Below are 21,887 nucleotides of genomic sequence, written 5' to 3'. Positions count from 1 at the left end.
TTAAAAACAGTCTTTCTAAACTCATGCATATTATCAATGTAATTTCGGTTTAGCATTCTGCAGTTGCTCCTCTTGTTCTGTGAGATTTCCCATATTTTGTAATACCTTAACATTTGTCTGTCCCTCTAAATAATATTTGTTAATTCTTAACCATATCTCCCATGCTTTTATTTCCACCCTATTTTTAAACTCTATTTTAATTTTATCCTACTCCCTAGCTATATTTTCAGAAGAAATTTATATCTTCTCTAACCACTCCTGAATAATTTTCACTACACATTCCTTAAATTCCTCTCTCATCAACAGATAGGTGGAAAAGCACCTGTGTCTCATTTTACTTCATAATCCTGTGTTTTTATTTTAGTCATTATTGGCACATGGTCTGAAATAATAATTGGGCATGTATCAAGACCTTCAATTAAATGCACATGTTCCTGTGAAATGTAAACTCTGTGTAGTCTAGCTCAATTTTTGTACCTTGGGGAATAAATTCAGTCTGAACTCCTAGTACTGAATTCACATCTTCTATGCCAAATATTTTCATAAATTTCTTCAAAAATCTACCTTCCTTAGTTATATTTCCTTCTGTGCCCCCCAGACACATCTTTACTGTTGCAAATCACATTCCAGTCTCACCTATAAGTAATATTCCTTGCTGAAAGATTATTTCTCCCAGAATTTTCTTAAGCTCCATTATAGCAATTTGAGGTGGACTATACATACATGCCACTGTAATCCTCCTCCCTTGCCAGTAGCCCCTTTGTACTACAAATCTACTATTATCTTTTTTATCTTCTATCACTTGGAGCTCCTCTTGGAATTAATATAAGTAGTCCTCTTTTCCTTTGTCCCAGGTATTCTGCTGAATAATGATCCCGAAAAGCTTTCTTTATCAAATTCACATTTTCAGTTTTTCCAAGTGTGTCTCCTGTAAAATAGCTATTTGCACTCTATATTTTTTAATATAGTTCACCACTTTTGTATTTATTTGTGAGACCACTGACATTTAAATACATTAGCATTAGTGAAAGCATCTTTGTATTAAAAAGTTATTATTCCCACCTTTTATGTAGAACAGCTTTTTTGTTAAAGGACTAGCTCCAGTTTTTGTGTTACATGCATACATTGTTTGGAAGGTCGATCTTTTATACAGCTGTTTGTTATATCTATCTGAGCCTATGTCACATCTTACAAAACTTGTTGTTTTACTGAAAGCCCTCAAACAAAAAACACACCCGAATACCCCCTAAAACCGAGTAAACTTAACACATGACACTATGTACATTTTTCAAATACTGAAGTGTTACCCTCCTAATAGGAACCAATCTTCCAAACTGACAGCCACAGTCACAAACTTCAGTTAACCTAAATGAAAGGCTATCCATGCTAAGAAGCATGGAGCAGCCTGCACTTCAACTAAGTGGTGTCTGGTTTGTCTTATCACAGCTCTCCCAGCTGAGTAAACACCTGAATGCTTTCAGAGAACATTATGCCCTATCCATTTCTCTTATCAGATTGTCTCCTGGAGACATGAAGACCAGATACAAAACTGCTACTAAGCATACATTTATTTGCTAGAAAAAAGCTTAATAATAATATTCTTTTTCATTAACTTGCTTTCTCAACACGTGTTACTAGATCAAGCTAAAGGCCTTAATCCAGTCATTCCCCTATGCAAGAATGAGAATATGCACACTAATCTTTATTTTCCCATTCTCTTATCCTCACAGTGCAGTGCCTACACTGCTTAAAACTGAACAAGGAGAAAGGAAAGAAAACAGGAGTAGCTGTTTACATTAGTATCCCCATTACACTTAAAATAACTTGAGAAAATGTTTATTTTCAGCATGCAAATAAAATCATGCACTATAAACATAGTACCATTAAGAAAAAGTTTTATAACAGTTCACTTTTCCATCCTCTTCTCTCTCCCAAGTATTTTTCCGAACATTAATGACATGAAGTAGGGCAGAAACAGTCCAAAGGAGTCCAATATTTCCAGATTATCTTGTTCAGTCATGTTTCACCAATATATTTAATGCTTTGTAATCTCACATTTTGTCAGTTTCCAAGTTACTGGGTTTATTCACGTTCATCTCCATTTTCCAAATCACATCTCTGCTTCATTTCCAATCTTGACACTAGAAGAAATCTTGAATAAAACACTTTGCCCCTCTGGCAAGAGGTTACTAGTTCCAGAACCTCCTGAGATACCACTTGTTCTAGAAATGAAGGAAAGAGAGATGCTTGTTTTTTTGGGCAAAGTGGAATCCCACTGCTAAGTGCACCCCTGGTGAGTGACTTTCAGATCTCATCTGTCTAAATATGTCTACTGCCCCCAAAGAAAGATAAAATGTCAGACAGAGGGGGAGACTGCTTGTGTCAAAAGGGGAAGTAGTCTGAAGAGACAGTCATTCAGGCTTAGTTGTCCATCTTTATTTTAAAGAGCTTCACTTTCTTTTTAGTGCCTCCTTTTTTAAATTCCTGGTTGGAAGAACCTTGCTGTTGAACTGCATTTTCAAAACGGGAGATGAGGTGGAAGGAAACAAAATACTTGCCTTAAAAAAATAAATAAACGTGGAAGATTTGCTTCTCCCTTCTCCCCTTGAATCAGCTTCCCCTCTCATCACACCTTGTAAGCAACAGAACTTCCTTGTCCAAGACAGAATCCAAAGCTTCAATTTTAAGACAGGAAGATCTTGAGAACATAGCAAAGCAAATCTTCTTATGACGGACACAGAAGCAGCATCTCTGGAGGCAGTATCAGCATCATAGGGACACTTTAAAACAAGTAAATATACAAGAGAAGCACCACCTACAGAGGCATTTGAATAATTCTTCACCTCAGAAAGAGAATGTTGAGATTCCAAGATGGCTGAACACTGATCATCAGCATAACTTCCGCTCCCCCATTGTGAGAGCAGAAACTGAAAAAAAAGTAGTGCCACTGAATTATTTTTTTGGTACATTAAGTTACTGGCTAGGAAATACACTGCCTGGATGCCAGCAATGAAGAAATTTGGAAAACCTGAAAGAAAAAAATCAACCAGAAAAGATGAGGCGAAAACAGTCTGGGAAAAATTCTACAGCTGTTCAGCAAACAGTAGTTCAAGCTTCAGCTTTGGTTCAAGAGACAGCTTCCAGTACTTTAGAGAAAAAAATAAAAGGTACTCTCAGGGGACTAAAATGAATGGAACACAGAAGGAATACATCACCTCAGACAACAAAAGCATGGAAAAAATAGAAGAAACCAGCCATTCAGATGAACTGAAATGGCAAAAAAAAGAGGCGAAATGAAGAAAAATCTGGCTGAATACGAGTTACAAGACAGTGCACAGAGAAACCATGAGATTTTCTGCTGCTTGAAGAAAAAGAATGCATTAACTTTATGAAAGCAGAAATACGTAACTGGACTGGTATTCCACAGCAGAATTTGTTAAATAAAAGGAAACAGAGTATATCCTCCAAATCTGCCATGTGAAAGCAACCAAGACCTATATTAATAAAGATGCAATCATACCAGCAGAAAAGGGGTGGTGATCCTGACAAAAGTATTTCAGATGGGCAAAGCATTAAAACTTGGAGACAGCAGAGTGTCTGTAGAAATGATTATTCAGTGTACATCAGGGAAAAGAGAAGCAAATTTGTCACAGCAATCAGGGAATGGAGGCAGGCAGGTGCGAGATTCAAGCTGCTGTAGCTATCTTCAAAGTGTTTTTTTTCCTGGAGGTTCAAAGTCATTTTTGACACAGAACAGGCTAAGGAGGAAATAAAGCTTATTCAACAAAAAGTGTGTCAGCATAAAAAGATTTTGCCAGTAAAACCTTTTCCAATGTTCCAAAGGAAAATACTTGACAGACAGAAAAAAGCACAGCAGTTGACTAAGGATCAGCAGTACCTTGGACATGAGCCAAAGTCTGGTGTTAGGAGAAAGAAATGAACAGGAAGACCAGCAACTCGGAAATTACTAAATAAATGGAAGACTATAAAGCATCTTATCACATTTGTGAAATATGGTTTTGCAAAAAACGTGGCTGAAAAACACTATAGACTTTTTTTCCCATTGTTAAACTTGTGGATGGACTGTAAAGCATATATAGTAGAGTCTCGATTATCAGACTTAATTGGGACCTAGGGTAGTTCAGATGATCAAAACATATAATTGAACCAGATTTTAAAAATTCTAAAATCTTTTTTCTGCATGCAGGGAATACATTTTTCAATCATTCAGCGATTCCAGTGGACAATAAAGAACATTTTTCACAAACTAGCATGCCACAAGTTCAAAAAACATGAGCAAGCGAATACGTACAACTTTTACATATTCAGACTTTAAGATTTTTCCTACCCGAAAACGTTGGAAGGCTGAGTTGAGATAGCTGACATTTCTGAGAACTGAAATTCAGATAATTGACTCTAATGTACCCCTCTTTATATCATTATTGTTTAGGACACCGAAATGGAAACAACCAACGGCAAGTAAAACTGTTTTTCTTCTTCTAATATTTGTATAAAACATTTCACAATATAAACGGAATGTTATACACGGTAAAATAGTTTTGTGTAGTCAGGGCTATTTTAAATGTGGAGAGAGTCTTTTCGGTGACTGTTGTATGTGTTAAATATATTTAAATAAACAAGTACTTTTTAGTTGTCAGAAATATAGGTCAAATATGCAGTATAATAAAAAAAATAGCTAGACAAAAGCAAATGTTCACATGTTGTGATCTTGGGCTTCTAGGGTGGGGGTGGGTTGTAAAAGTGCACCGATTACATTATAGGCAGAATTAGGATATTTGCTCTCTAATTTTTACGAGGCTGAATATCTAGATTACTACTTTTGCTGTAAACAGGTGCTTTCGCAAGCATGTAGGCTTTGAAAATTAGACAAAATTATGACAGCCATGAAAATGTCAAGCTTCTTACAACTGCAGAGATATTAGCTTGCTTGTTTTCCAATAGCAAGTCGAGATGTGTGTAGCTGAATGCAGCTGAGCATTCTGAGTGAAATTTACAGAGACTCATTGCCAAGTACATTTCCACGGAGAGAAGGTGTCTGCAGGTGCAAGCAGTTTATCTTGAGAATTCTTTGCTGACAGAATAGCAAAATGTAAAGGTACTAAGGCAAACAATTCAGTGAAAAAAAAAGTCTGAATAAGAGGAAACAACCTCCCAACCAGACATAATACTTTAATCCAGTTAACAGAACAGTGAGTAATTTAGTATTATTTAAAACAGCCAGTGCACTTCTTAGGGCTATAAAAGGCAATGTTTTCTGAAAGCATACAAGATGTTTTCCTGTCTGAGAGGGAAAGAGATAAAACAACAGGCAGCAATCAGTGCAAGTGGCAGCACGGACTGCAGAATGCAGTTTAGTATGGGCAATAATGCCTGTAGGTACAGCTGTCCGTTTGGGGCAACTGTTTCTTTCTGGAGGGTTAAAATGTCATGCTTTGAAGATGTACATAGTTTTGTGTGTTGTGTTATGGCGGGTGATTTTCACTTAGTTTTTTTACGAGTTTTCATTAAAACAAAAATTCTTGATAAATGTGACAGGTTCAAATGGTACTAGTATGCTTATTCGCCACTGATCTGGGATACACCTTTCCATCCATACTGCTGCATGTATCCTCAAGAGCCATTTCTCCCTTATCTAACCCAGCATCTTTATCATATCTGATGAAGCGATACCATATTATATCGTGAAAGCGCTCATCTGTGAATAAAGGATTTATAAAGGACTTATCACTGGCTCTGCCCGTGTCACTGGTTTATATGCTTTGTTTTTGCTGTTTCCTCATTGTTTCATACTCACCAGTTTCTTCCTGGACCTGCATTTGGACTGTGTATCTTTATCATATCTGTTGCACCCTCATGTGACCCTGCTGCTTTCCCCGACTTCATTTCCTTAGCAATGTTCTTAACTTCTTCTATGGTGGGCACCTCCTCTTGTCTCATCATAGGCTGCATCTGGGGCAGTACAGCTTCTGCCCCCCCCCTCATTCAGAAGCTCCTGGAAGTACGTCTTCTGCCTTTGACTAGTGAGCAGGTTGTTGCTGGCATCCCATATAAAGGGTGTCAAACTATCTTCTTTATTTTTCTGTCTTTGCTTTGCAATCCAGTACAGTTTATTTGTGCAGTCTATGGAGTCAATTTCAAAAAGCTAGCAGAGTGCCTCTGATGCAGTTTTTTTGCTACTGCAACTCCTTTCTTAGCCTCTAAGTTAGCCATACAGTATCACTTCCTAGCCTGGTCCATCTTTTCTATTTCCCACTTTTGACTTCTGCATTCCACCACCAGCTTTCCTTGTCTACCTTATTTCCATACCTAGCTCAACAACATATCTTTTCTGTAGTCCTCACATATGCCGTTTTCAGATGCTGCCATTCTTCAACTCAAGCCCTGAGAAATTCCTTGAACTGTTGTGCACTCTCTCCATTCAACTTCCAGCTCTTAAGCTTGGTCTCTATTGACTTTAGAGCCTTCTCTGACCACTGCTTGCAGCTGACTGTGGCAACCACTGGTTTATGCTGTGAGAAAAGAAGTCATGTACTCACCATTATGTTCCATCTATGTTGTTAATTTTCATTTTTCGTCAACCTGTGGGTTTGAATCCAAACCGCAGATCAGACTTGGCCACTTTTATAGCTTAGGATCAGACTCTTGAGCTCCTCCCTTACTCATAATTGCCCAATCCTCTAGATTACCTCAGAGAGTGTCTGCTGCAGCTCTATATGCATAATACATATATGTATGTATATATAGAAAAATCATAAGACAGGAAGAAAATAAAATTAGGAACTCAAGAGGAAAAGTGGTTCCTGAAACATCTTTGTAAGTCTTCCCAGAAAGAACAGGAGGGATGGAGGGGGAGAAAGGTTGAGAAAGAATGAAAATGGACAACACAGATGGAACGTTATGGTGAGTACATAAGTTCTTTACCCGACGTCATTTTCATTCTTTCCTTGACCTGTGGGACAGAGTCCCCAGCTACATATCTATTGCATGGCCCTCATGGAAGGATATTCCGGAGCACCATAGAGCCACCGGATGCTCTAATTCTGGACATAATGTTTAACTTGCAATGTGTAACAAAAGGTACGAGTACTTGACCAGGAGGCGGCTGCACAAATATCAGCGATAGATACTCTAGATCAAAAAGTGCTGAGGTGCACATTGACCTAGTAGAATGTGTTTTTACATGCCCAGGTGGTGTGATATCAATTGCAGAATAAATATAAGAAATCCAATCTAATCCAATTAGCTAAGGTTATCTTGGAGACAGGCTTACCCAATTCTGTTTTAGAAAAATAAATAAATAAATAATTTGTCAGAATTTATGAAGACCTTTTGTCTGTCCAAATAAAAACTTAACTGTCCATGTACATCTAACAAGTGAAGGGTACATTTGCCCTTGTTCTCAAAATTAGGAAAAAATACAGGAAGCTTGATGACTTGATGGATACTGTTTCCAGAAGCAACTTTTGGCAAAAATGTCGGATTTATACATAGGGTAACTCTGTCCATATGGAAAACCAAATACAGAGGTTTGGAAGAAAGTGCTTGCAATTCTGAAATTCTCCTAACTAAGGTTATAGCCACCAAGAATAAAAAAAGTTTTTCATGATAAGAATTTGAGACCTACTTTTGCAAAAAGTCCAAAGGGGGGAGTGAACTAGGGCTTGTAAACTATAGTGAGATCCCAAAGAGGAGTGGGGTCTTTGAACGGTGGTCTAAATAAGAAGGTACCTCTGAGAAATGCCTTACACTAATTGGAATAAGCCAAATTGGAATAAGCCAAGAAGAACTTTCACCTGTGTGGTAACTGGATATAGATAACTGTATTTCGACAGTGGAGTAGCTTGCTCCATTCTGAAAAACTGAAGCAAGGAAGTCAAGAAATGCTGGAATGGGAGTGGTGAAAGGATCCATGTGTTTTATTAAGCCCAAATGGAGAATCTTTTCCACTTGCTCTTGTAAATCTTTCTGGTGGAAGTTTTATGTGAACATACCAAGATTTCTTTAACTGGAGTGGAAAGCCTGGAATGACTTGCCATCATTAGAACTGGGGGGAACCATGAGGTCAATTTGAGGCCTGTCAAATCTGGATGAATTCGTCCTGAAGGATGAGAAAGGTGGTCTGGACTTGGGTCCAGCATCCAGGGAGGACATATCAGGTGAGACCAAAGGAAGGGGAACCAAACCTGTTGTGGCTAGAAGGGTGCAATGAGGATCATTTCTCTCCAACCTCTGTGCTTTCTGGAGAAATTTAGGGATGAGAGGTAGAGGGGGATAAGCATAAAGGATATCAGAGGGCCAAACATGGACTAGATCATCTCTTGGTGACTGTCCCAGATCAAGGCAAAGAACCTGCTGCATTTGTTGTTTAAAGGGGAATGCAAAGTGATCACAGCAAAGTTTACTGCATTTGAGAAAGATCAAGTTTGCCACGGACTGATTTACAAACCACTTGTGAGGCATAAGAAGGGTTCTACTGAGCTTGTCCACTAGAATGTTGGATTTCCCCAGAATGTGCGCTGCTACTAAAAAGTGCTTGAAAGAGATCACTCATTACCAAACTCTCATTGATTCTCAACAAAGGGGCAAGATCTGGTTCCCCCGTTTGTTGATGAGCCAAACTACAGACATGTCCATTTGAATTGCAATTGTCCCTAGAGGAAGAAAGCTCTGAAAGACTTGCAATGCTAGGAGCACTGCTCTTATCTGTAGAACATTTATATGCAGATTGGTCTCCTATGCAGACCATGTGCCTTGAACAACTCCTCCCAAGTAATGTCCCTCCCAACCCCACCGGGATGTGTCCGTGGTCAACGTGGGGATCGGTGGAGGAAGAATAAATGGATGTCCTTTTTCAACATCCCTCGAGTGCAGCCACCAAGACAGAGTCTTTGCACACTTGAGATAGCTTGCCGGGATGATTCAGTGGACAGTTGTGTAGGGACCATTGTACTGCTAGAGTCCACTGGAGAATCCTCATGTGAAGGCTGGCTGTAGGAACCAACGTTATGGTAGCAGCCATCACACCTACTGCATTGAGAACTAATTCTGCAGGTGGCAAAGGAATGGCTAGGATTTGTCCGAAATGTAATCTCAAGGACAGAATTCTATTTGAATGTAAGAGGGCTAGGCAGTTGAGCATGTCCAGACATGCCCCTATAAAATCTATCACTTTGACTGGCTGTAGTCCAGACTTTTGGGGATTTATTGGGTTTCCCCAGAGTATTTACTAGGTGAAGCAGATAATCCCTGGCTTGGAGGAATAGATCCCCGGTCAACGCAGTCAGGACCCAGTCATCCAGGTAAAGAAACACTCAAAGCAGTCTCAGGTGAGCTGCTACTACTGCCATGCAATTAGTGAACACCCTGGGGGCTGTGATGAGGCCAAAGGGCAGAGCTCTGAATTAGTAATGACTGGCTCCCAGCTCAAAATGGAGAAACCTTCGAGACAACCTGTTCATTTTGATACGATAGCATGCATCTTGAAGATCTACTGAGCACATCCAGTCATATTTTTGGAGGAGAGGAAGAACTGTTTGTACCATGACCATCTGGAATTTTGAGTTATTTATGGATTTGTTTAGGAAGGTTAGATCCAGGATTGGTCTCGGGTCCCCTGTCTTTTTTGGCACTAAAGAACCTTGAGTAGATTCCAGATCCTGTTTGGTCTGGTGGGAACTTCTGTATGACTCGTCTAGCAGCTTTGCAATTTCTTGTGCTGCTGACTCCCTCCAATTAGGTGGAACACAGGGGAGATTTTTCTTTGGAATGGGAGTTCTGAAAAAGGGAATGTGATATCTTCTGGATATGATCCTTTGCACCAAACAGTCAGTTGTAATGGCTTGTCAGGCATTACAGTGCAAGGATAAGCTCCCTTCGAAAGCCTCCAGACAGGGACAGTCAGGCAACTGTTCAGGAGTGCTGAAAGGATCTTCCCAAGAAGGAATCTTGAGATCCTTCATTCTGTAGACCTCCTCAGCCACTTGGGTGGGGTCTACCAAAATTGTCATTTCCCCCTCTGCCACTAATTCTCACTGTGAATCTTGGAAAGGCCCTTGTGATTTCTTGATTCACAATTTCTTACCTCCACATTAGCTTCTGGAAAATTATCTTTTTGGGGTAGAGAATCAGATTCCAGTGGCAGACAAAGTTTTCCAGGCTTTTTCACATCGGGAGAGTGTATCTTTCATGGCTGGTCCAAAGAGTGATGATCCATCAAAGGAAGCATTGATGAACAACGCCTTGAAACATTCTGCACAGTCACAAAGTGGCACCCAGGCATGTGTCCTTATGGCAATACCTGAACTGGCAGCCCTTGAGAAGCCCTCAGCAGCATGTGAAATTTACTTCATGGATGGGTTAGAGATTGATTGTAGGGTGGCCATTCACAAGGAAAAGGTTCTCCGTTTCTCTTGAGAGATGGACCCTGGGGCAGTGTTAGAGATTTCCTTTAGTAAGTCCATCTAGTAAAGTGCACCAGTAACTTAGCGATCGCAGTGCAAAGGTCGCCGATGTGTACACCCACTTCCTGAATCTTTCCAAAGGCCCAGACTCCCTGTTAGGGTGATGGACAGTGGAGCTCTGTTCAGCTAGCTCTTTCTTCATGGCTGCCATAACAACCATGGCATCTAAAGGGGCACTGAGGATTTTGTCAGCCCTTTTTGATATGGGCTCCACGGTGTCCAGCTCCTTCCATAACCTGTGGGATAAGATCTAGAACGTCATCCACAGGAGTCGTCACCCAAGATGTAAATGGGCCAAACCAGAAGGCTTCCAGGAACACAGACTCTTCTGAGGAAGAGCTTTTGGTAGTCCAATCACCTCTTTGATGTAGGATTTCAAGGAGGTCTCCTAAGGACACATCATCACGTGGAGATCTTGGGGACTCTTCCCCTTCAAAGTCCATGTTTTCTGTCAAAGATTCCTGAGAGGAATCTCGGTGCCTCCTTTTACACACTCTTTTGAGGAACCTCCTTGGTGGGATGTTCCAAACAGGTGTCTGAAGAGAAGGTGGGGCTCCGCAGGGAGAGTTGCTCAGAAGGTCTTTGGGTCTGGCTGTCCTAGAGGTGGAGAATGAGCAGGCTCAGGAGCAGAAGTCAGAATAGGAGTAGGATATGAAAGAGCTAGACTCGGAGTTCTCGTCTAGGAGAACACCCTCTCCACAGACAACCCTGGACCCTCATGAATCTCATGCCTTGAAGGGGGAGTCAGAGTCCAGATTTCCAGCACAAAGGTTCCAAGGGAAAGTGATGGCTCTGAACACTTTGAAGTAGAGGACATCCCCTCGGATCCAATGCCGACACTTAGGATCTAAAATCAGTTATCTTCAACAAGGTGTCAAAGCCAATCAGATCAGAGAAATTACTAAAGCCAGGGATGGAAGGGCCATTGGATCCGAAGTATCAACTCTGATAACCTCCAGAACAGAGGCTCCAAAGCAGGAGGTCAGATCAGAGAAGGGGTTATCAAAGGTAGGATGGTATCTCACAGATCAAGTGGGGGAAAGAGCAAGCAAAACCCTCATCTGTATCTGCATCCTGCAGAATCTCATCATCCCATCCACCTCCACTTCAGAAAGACTCTGGGATGATCTAATACAGGAAGAAGTGGACTGAGGTCTGGAAGGTTTCGTTGGGATCCCCCTGAAGAAAAGGAGGCCGTAAAAGTTGGAGAAACTATTTCCAAGGAAGAACTAGAAGTTCTGTGTCAAGGAGGAGTCCATAACATCCATGCCCGATCCTAAAATTTCAATAGCTTGGCAGGTGGCTCAGTTGTAGCCCTTTTTGGAGACCAGGCAGGAGAGCGTTTTCTGTGCTCCCTGGGCTCCTTCTGCTTTTTAGTGGGGGTATGAGCCCCTGATTCCTTTGACAGAGGAAGTAGTAGTCTGAGGCAGAAGGCCCTTCAATAGTAATTTGTTGTGACAATCGCCAACAGCTCACATTGAAACCCTCACAGATGTCGCAATTTACATCTAAGTGACTGAGGCCTAGACAATACACTCACTCCCTGTGGGCATCAGACTGTGAAATCTTGTGCCCACAGGAAGTGCATTTCTTAAATCCAGTTGGCTTGTCAAATCTCTCAGCCATTGTACTACTGCAAGAGAACCTAAAGATATCATTTTTGTTTTTATTTAAAGAGAACAGGAAAAGGGTTAAAAAGGAAAACTATCAACAATGGTAGGAGAGAGTTATACCAGCCGGTATATACAAAGTTTTATAGAGAATGAGAAACCTGAAAATACAAACAAAAGTTGTTTAGAGAATAAGGAAGGGTAACAGAAAAATATCCAGAGCAAAAATTTTCAAGTTTAAACTGTAAATTCACAGACAACCCCATCCCACAAGGAGCTACGAGAGAAGGAAATTCCAACTTGCTTGAAGCGTGCCAAATGAGATCTGAAGTAATCTGGAGGACATGGGCATTATGGGTAAGAGTGGAGCTCAAGCATCAGATCCTATGCTATAAAAGCGGCAGAGTGGGATCTGAGGTAATGATCGGAACCCACAGGGTGAGTAATGAATGAAAATAACATCAGATCAACTGTTTCACTGGAGATGACTTTGCAATCGCTGATGCCACCCCAGTGGCTTTCCCTTACTAGGAGGAAGTCTACTTGAGTTGCATGTTGGCCACTCTTGTATATGATCTTGTTATAGGTCTCAACCTCTAAGGGATCAATGTGGAACACAGATCCTGACAATGTGCGACAAACATGCAAAATGTGGAGCACCCTATTTTCTCACTGCGTGAAAACACACCATTTCCACAATGCCAAGCTGAAATGGTCTTTCAAGCAAAATTATTAACTTGAAGTATACATGAACCAAGAGTAAACACTGTTCAAAAAAACAATGTGTAACTGAAGTAAAAAATATACTGTATAATCAGAAAAACACTACCATAACCAAGTACACAATCAATGGCAAATCATGCACTTACAAACAGAAGGCAAAAGCAGCAACTGTGAAAAAGAATGAGCTCTCATAACTTACGCACTTTTCCACTGAGCAATTCACATTGTTTTTTTTTTAAACACCTCTCAAGTGTACTTCATTATAAGGAAAATTCCTTACTCTGAGTCTGTCACTTGAAGTTCCACACTGAAAAGGGTCAGTCGCACAATTAGTGTTAAAACAATTTTAACAAATATTCACACTAAATATTGAATCGTATTAATGCATAAAAATTACTTGCAAGTATAAAAGTAACTCATTTAACCATCCTGTGAGCTTGTAGCTGAAGTTATAAGTAAGCTGTTCTGCCTTCCTACAGACAGTGGGGAAGGAGAGCGTGAGGTACAGCTCTGTAAACATAAAACATTTAAGCTGCCAGAATCCCCCACCACCACTAAATGCACAGCAGAGAATTTCCCTATTTTCTGCAACACTGACACTAATACACAAAAGAGTTAATTAATATTCATGGTAAATAATACTGAATCATATTACTCAACACAACAGCTTAATATTTTTTTTTTATTATGAAAGCTCCTAGTTGAAGTTATTAATAAACTGTTTTGCCTTCATACAGACAGTGCAAACACTGGAGATAAACAAATAAAACATTTGGTGGGGGTAAGTAAAGTCTATCAGCTTAGTATATTTTAGAGGGGGTAAGGGCTCCCCCCCCACCCCTATTTATTTATTTGACATTTGTTAACCAGGATAGTCCATCTGAGCAACAGCCTTTTTTTCAGTGGAGGCCCGGGGAGAAAAACTCCACAGTACAAGTAAGCAAGAAAATTTACAAAACTGAAGATAAATACAGTGAAAATTTTACAATAAAACAGTTGACCAAATGTACATAAAGCTCCACAGTACAATAAAGTAAGAGGCATTATAACACTGAAGAAAAAACATAGAAAAGAAATGTACATAAAACATTTGAATTAAATTTACATAACACATTGGGTTATCTTCAGAGGATAACTGTACAATACAGAGCAGTTAAGTGAGTTATGTTAGTAGGAAGGGGAGAAATAGAGAGGATAGTGATAGAGAAAGGGGTGGGTTCATGTATGATGATTACAGAGGCAAATCCAGGATGAGGAGAAGTTGAGTTGACAGAGTTTGGAGAGGAGGATGGGGTGAGAGACAGTGACAATGGCTTTGGAGAGATCTAAAAAGAAGCAGGACACTAGTTTGCCATTGTCTCTAGCTAGGGAGATGGAGTTAGTAAAGGAAATAAGTGCAGTGCTGGTGCTGTGGTGGGGGCAAAAGGCATGCTGAGTAGGGGTAATTAAGTTTTCACGAGTAAGATAAGATGAGATTTGCTTACAAACACAGTGCTCAAGAATTTTGGAGAGGGGAGAGAGTATAGCAATAGATCGATCAACAGAATTTCCACCTTTGTGGATTGGTGGACTGTGGAACTTTTTAAAGAGGGCAGGAACAGCGGATTCACTAACTGAGCAGTTGAGGAGGATGGAGACTGGATATGCTAGAGTCAGCAGCAGGTTTTAAGAAGAGAGGCAGCAGGTTGTCAACTGCAGGGGAACCTGGAACCCCCTATCTTGTAGAACACAAACTATAAAACTAAACAAAACAATTGCAGACTCTTCCTCCACTGTTCTAGCAAACTCTGGACTGAAAATTAGGCACTTACCTGTAGCCAAAGATGCACCACCAAAATATATGCTTCCCCAGAGAAGAAATCACAAATCATTTTTTGAGTACTGGCTTGCACACTGTAGTGTAGTCTCCACTCTCCACCCGTCTTCTGCTACGTTCCATGATGCTAATATCCATGCTTGAAGTTGAACTGCTGCAGGCCCCAAAATTTTATGCCAGGAACCTGCTGAATCCGAATGCTGCTGTCCTCCCAAAGACAAAGCTGCTGTTGCTTTAAATCCACAAAGAAAAGTAAAGTAAAGTAAAGTGCTCCCTGCATCACAGTGGCATGATAACTGTGACCCAAAGTCTCTTACTGTTAATTTTTCTGCTTCTTCTGGTTAGCTAACTTTGCATCCATCTCCAACTGGCTCATATACTGCAAACATATTCAATCAGAATGTTCAAAGCAGAGCCAACACTCAAATGTGGAACTGCGGAACTTTGTGAGCTCTGTGCCTTAAATGCAGCGCATTCCAGATAATCTGGAGCACTTGGAAGGGGAGGATCTTGTGACCGCCACTTTGTGAGCCACATGTTGGCTACGATCATGCCATTTTCTAGGCAGAAATATAGAATGCATCTCCTTTATTCCTGTTGCCCCCAATGATGTGGATCCAGGCAATCCTCATAGCCTTTTATGTCAGTCCCAATATGTGCATTCAGGTCACCCATTATCAACATCAATTCATGTTGCCCTGCCTTATGTAGTAGGTCCTACAGCTGCTGTCTGAATGCACTATTTTCCTCACCATCACAACCCTGTTGTGGGACATCTGCTGGAATTATTAAATACTGCCCAATCATTAGGCTGAAGTCCTACAGCCATGAATCTGTTACTAATGCTAATGACAACCCTTACTGACTTCTGAAGCCTCTGTCTCACAATTTACACACCATTTCTAATCTGGCCTACCTAAAACTAGCATGGTCTGGATCCCAAACCAAGTGGCTTTACTGCACTGTCCTTCCATCTCATCTCCTAGATACATAGGATGTCCAGCCTCCTCCTTACCATCATGTCATCCAGTTCCAAGCTTCATCATGTCAGTGAACCTGCTTTGAATGTAGCAATTCTTAGCTCATGTTTGGCAGGTTGATTGGTTTTACATCCAGCTATACCAGGTAACCCAAGCTGAGTAACTGGACACCAGGCTGCTAGGCTTTACACACACTGGTCAATACAGGCATATACACCCCACCCCACCATCAGCATAAATCCCTATAACAGGTCGGGTCCTCAACCCACTTATCACTGGCAAATATAGTCATGTCCATTTTGGTGATACTAGTCAACATAAACAGATCACCTAGAGCCATGCATTTTCACACCATCCAGTGATCATGCAGTCTGTGACCCATGTTCTCCTATCTTGAAGATAACGCGCACTGCAGTAGATGCCCAAAGCAGTTGGTCTATAGAACCCCCCCTTTAGACCATCATCTGGAGTCTGTGATGCTGCCCACAGCTCTATTCTTGGGCAAGTCTGAGATTGATACATTCAGCATGTTTTATGGAGGTGGGAGGAACCCCACAGAGACACAGGGAGAAAATGCAAGCTCCAAATTGGCACTGACCGTAGGTCAAGATCGAACCTTATACCTTGCTTATGGCAGGGGAAGGCCTTAACCATTATGCTAACTGGTCTCCCCACACACATTACTCTTGGAGGTGGCAATGCAAAAAGGTAACCAGGGGTGCAGATTCCATAACTGCACAGACAACTGACCATAGAAGCAGTCAGTTAAAATTCCAGCCTGGTACCCGTGGAAACTACTGTCTTAAGCAGGAATAAAAGTATGTGATTGCTGAACACCACGGTGCTAAATCAATCCAACCTTTACCTGACCTCTACCACAGAAAGACTACCCAAGAAAGGATAGGCATGATGGACCCCATCCCCAATCATTCTTATCCTGACAGCGCAGAAAGAACAAGCAAAAATGAAAGCATGTAGCCTCCTCATAAAGGGTCAGTAAAGACTGCTCTTAGGACTCTGCTTGCCAATGACAAACAGATGGCTATGAAAAACGCTCAGACCAAAGGGAGTAAAACTAAGGCACAGTCTACTGCATGTATACCATAGAAGACAACACCAAATGCTGTAACTGATGTACCATCTGACAAAACATGGGAAAGACAAGAACCAGAAATGTTTCCCCCAAGGAAAGTGGGGAGGTGCGCCGTATACCAGGGTTCCAAATGCATGGATCAACCCAAAATTTGGAGTCACGATGACACCTCCTCCAAAAGAGGGAAGCCATTCATCCATCTGCATGGAATATAATTGGGACAGCAAATTGCTTACCTACTCCCCAACTGTGCCAAGGGGGCAAACAAAATGTTTGTATTTGAAGAGGCTCTGTAGACCTATACAGTCCATAACTTCTTTCATAAGACAATCTCCCAAAGCATAAATATCTAATGTGGACAGAATGTGCCAAGACAATAAAGGAACTTTATATTAGAACATATACTCCCCTATGGTCATGATGAAAAGGAGTATGAATGCCACATAACCTGATGACTCACCAAGTCTCAGACAGGGAGAGGAAGGACAAATTATGGAAAAAGAACAGAACAGAAGTCTTACGCTGCAGCACAGACCCCATGATACACAAGAAACCCAAATGGAAAGAAATCCACCAAGCTTTTCTGCCTTATGCCAGAAGACAGTGCACCTACCATGGGTCCACTGCAGGTACCATTCATGGAATCCAGCACTACAGCACTCATCTCTGGTCACTCAGCTGCTGAACAGCTACAGCAAAAGCCATACAGAGTGTCATATCTGCCAAGGGAACCTCCCAACAGCGCTAAAAAGGCAGCAGACTCTCACATGTTGAAGCATAGGCTCTTAAGACCTTGGCAGTCTGCATATCATTTCAAGCCTAGCAAAAAAAAAAAAAACCTACTCAAAATTTCCCTCTGGCCTCAAGGACAGCAAGACAGATAACGAGAGAATAGGAGACTGCCCATCCAGTTATCTAGGTTTATCATGAAGGTGGCAAGGGTGCAGCTCTGCTTGACATGTACTGGAAATTTGCTCCAGAGGTGAGGGATATGTTGGAATAAGAATCTATCACATCAATGTGTCTCGTTTACCTGATGCTAAAGGTTCAGTTCCTTTAAGAGTATATGATGTACAATTAGTTCTGAGAAGGGATAAGAGATAAAATACAGCTGGATCTTTCATGGCATGAAAGGCTGAACATAGGTATCCATGGAGGAGTCTTAAGACACTGAATACTGAGAAAAGGTTGTCAGTCTCTTCTGATACCCAGGAGTTTTGAGGCCACTGATACTTTAGCTAAGAATCTCGGAGGCTGTCTGACATGTTTAGATAAATACTTGCCAAAAAGCTGTATGATATTCAGTAACTGATCTGATAAGACACGAGTAAAATGGAATCAAAACTTCTTTGGATCTAGTGGAGATGCCTTTGGAAATTAGATGGGTCAGATAAGACTTTCCCAACTACTGTGGAAACATGATGGTTAAATAAGGAATAATAAACAAAAATACCCAGATTGCTTACAACAGCGTCCAACTAGATGGGTGCATCTCCTATACAATAAAGAGAATGGTTTTGTTTACTAAAATGAGCTGTATACATTTTTTACATTTAATATGAAACCACTGTCTTTGCACCAAATGTTAACATGGTCTAAGCCATTTTGGAGAAATTCTGAGTCAGCTGAAGATGAACCACCACCACCTAATTTGCAGTCACCTGCAAACTTAGTTAACCAGAGGCCAGAAGTGTTTGTACCAAGGTCTGAGAAATATATGTCAAATAGGAGAAGGACCCAAACGGAGCCCTGTGCTACACCACTGGTAGACTTTTTTGTTTTCAGAGGCGACACCTGCTACTCTAACCACATGGGTAATAGCAGACAATCAGTTAGCTATCCATCACACAAAATAAAGACTTGCATTCAGATTTACAAGTCTGTTAATAATGCCTGCATGGGAAATAATGTCAAAGGCCTCGGTAAAGCTAGATATGCTGTATGCACTACATAACCACCATCCGCTGCTTCGGTTACTTGGACTCTGCCTAAGAAAGTCATTACAGAGACAGCAAAGACTTTAGCCAAAATGTGAAAGCCTTGGTAAGAGGTGCAGGCCATCCTTGACAAAGCAAGGAGACTTGTCAATTAGCTCATCCCAAGGTGACAAAGAATCTCCCTAAAATAAACTACATAGCCAATTATGTCTTTGAATCTCGGCATCATTTAGGAAGACGGTAAAATACCACTCAAGACCAGAGTCTTTCCTGCTTCAGACACATGCATAGCAATCATACCCTTCTGCGTGTCCCTCTGAGTAGAGTGTCTAATGTCGTTCACCCCCATGTGGACTACGATCAGGCCATAATCATATCCACGTCAGGATGGAGGGCTCTAAGAGCCCTTGTTAAATCCTGGCTCCAGAAAGACAGCTGTCACTCTATTCTTATACAGCCTGGTGAGCATGGTGCCCATTTGTATTACTGAAGAGTCACCTATTACTAAAACATTACCATGGTTGGATACAGTTTCAGTGGGCAATAAGGGCTTGGAGTTTGTACCCTTGTGACTCAAAGGTATGTGTCTTAGGTGTAAATGAGAAGAGGGAAAGTGGATGTGTTGTTGACTACACTAAACTAATGTTTGAGGTTTCTTAGTCTTTAGACTTGGAGGCTTAGATGGTGTTTTCTTAACCTCACTAGTGGAAGTGCTCTGTGGTGTATGTGCATATGTGCTGACTTTACTGAATTTGTTCCGAGGGGAGAAGGTACCCCCCAAATTAAGTAAATACTTACCTCCAAGTGATTCAGTATGAGAAAGGTGTAAAACAGTTTTCTGTAAGCATGAGGAAGTTACTACATAGCCTCAAAATACACATCTGGCTGGCTAAAGAAGAGGAAGTAGCTGACAGATTCCATACTGTCCAGTACAGATGAAGGGGTACAGGATATGTCAAGAACAGGATAACTGGGACAGAAAAAGGTGATAAAACTAGGGTATAGCTTAAGGATACAGCCTGAACTGTGACTACTGTAGAAGTTGCAATGTGCAAAAAAAATAAACGTTAAAAAAGTGACAGACTATGTAGGGTCAATAAAGGAAAATCAGTAATAGTAGCAAATTCCAGCACATACCATTACACAATAGGCCACTGTGGTTTCTAATCTAGCTAGTCAAAACAAAGAACAAGGAGTAGTAGTCGAAATCAATGGATTTGATGCAGTAACTAATAACTACTGATGATCTTAATGAGTAATTTCAAGTGCAGTAACAGTACAGCAGTCATTTTAAGTTGTTGTATCATTCAGCTTTTCCTGGTTAGGGGTCGCCACAGCAGAACTCTGGTCCGCTAATGACGGGCAGTAGATTTTTAGGTACCGAGTTGCCAGCCCTGACGCACAACCTTCAACGAAGGTACGCCCATTCACGCATGTCTCCACACAGAAGACGTTTTAGCTGAGAATCAAATAGGACAACGTCTTACTGTGAGGCGACAACGCTACCGCAGCACCACCACCGCAGCAGTTATTTTAAGTAATAAAAAGGTATATTGCAAAGGTAACAGTGTACTCTCTATTGTAGAACTGTACAGCAGCAGCTTTAAATACCATAACACTATAGTAATTACAACAAGAAAAACTGAAATACCAGTTCTCAAAAAGTACAGTTACTAAAGTAAATTGGTTTTACATACCTAGTATGAACAAACACTGCAGTATTATCTTAAACAATGGCAGTAGTAACAGTGCCAAAACCACACTTAAATGTGCAGTATTAAATTTAAACTTGATGCCACTACAGTCAAATTAAAAGTGAACAGCAATAAAATACCAACAAGGTGAAAAAATGCAATATTTAAACCCAACACAACTGCAGAACAATTTCAGCAACATGTTTGTGTGAAGTGCAGTTAGTAAGTTAATAAAAGACCATTTCCCTCCATGAAATAAGGAGGTATAAAAAAAAAAAGTCACAGTAGTACAAGGTTGTGAAAAGAGGCACTGAAAGATAAATCATATAGGACAAAATTAGCAGTTCCCTTACATGCTGTAGGCTCGACTCTCTGATACTTAATAGGATGACTGCCTCAAGATCAGAAGCACACTAAATTGAGCGAGACTCATAGTAGTTAAAACCTGTAAGGCTCCACCCCTGCAGAAGCCAGCCAAAATACAGCCAACACCCCACAGAAACTGCCTAATCAAAATCAAGTACTCCAATCCCTCAATGGAATCTAAGCTAAGCTAAGGTAGATGTCATGTGGAAGCCTCTGCTCTCACCAAAGGCTGGAACTATGCAGACTCCATCATAGAAAAAATGATGAAATCCTTGTAGTATGACATCAGCAGGAGCCAAAAGAGAAACAGCGTTGTACACTTCTTGTCTTCACAACAGCCTTGCACTAAAGAGCACTGAACTGAGGAAGCCTCCTGGTATTTAAAACCTGCAAGGCTCTACCCATGCAGAAGCCAGCCAATCAAAATGTAGGCAATGCTAGAAAATTGCCAGTCAAAATCAAGCACTCTAATACCTCACCGGAACTCAAACCCAGAAAGCTTGTCAGTACCCAAAGTTGTACCAAAAATCAAAAGAGGTCTGTCACTATAAAACAGAGTGAGACAAAGACCCTACAGTCAACATCAACATGGTGAAACCTCCTATGTGACTCACTGGCCCTTTCCACCCTAATGGTGAAAGACTTGTAAGGTGGGGGAGGCATACTTGGCACCCCATAACAAGAATCCAAGTGAAGAGCCTTACCTTCCCCAACTGCAGAAACATCAAATGAAGAGGTATGCTGGAATCTAGCCTGCAACAGATACCCCTGCCAGAAATGCTCAAAACTGTCAAATTGGGTGGCATCTCCACACAGAGGCAAGGAAAAGCCAAAAGAGTAGGATGCATCTTCCACTGCAGAACTGAAGAAATTAAATGCCCACCTGACCAATCAATCCTCCCAGACAGCAGTGTCTGTCACAAAGTTAGATTTAAGGCTTATGGGAAGGAAGGCATTTCCACGACTATTTTCCTTAGCATCCTGAATATGATGGCCAAATAATCCACGAGAACGAATGGAAGGGCTGCATGGTACCTTCAACTAGCTTGTACATGGACATCAGACTCCTGAAGAGCCAACTGCCTCTCCCCCACAGATTTTGAAAGACTCACTCAAGTTGTTATCATCCAAGGGTAGGAAATGGGGATACCTACACCTCCTCACTTAAATCTGCTACCAGAAAAACA

Source organism: Protopterus annectens, chromosome 4.part0 (assembly GCF_019279795.1).
Source record: "Protopterus annectens isolate FY-2018-M chromosome 4.part0, PAN1.0, whole genome shotgun sequence".
Classification (NCBI taxonomy): Eukaryota; Metazoa; Chordata; order Ceratodontiformes; family Protopteridae; genus Protopterus; species Protopterus annectens.
The sequence above is the reverse complement of the archived record's forward strand: the minus strand, read 5'-3'. Positions refer to the sequence as shown.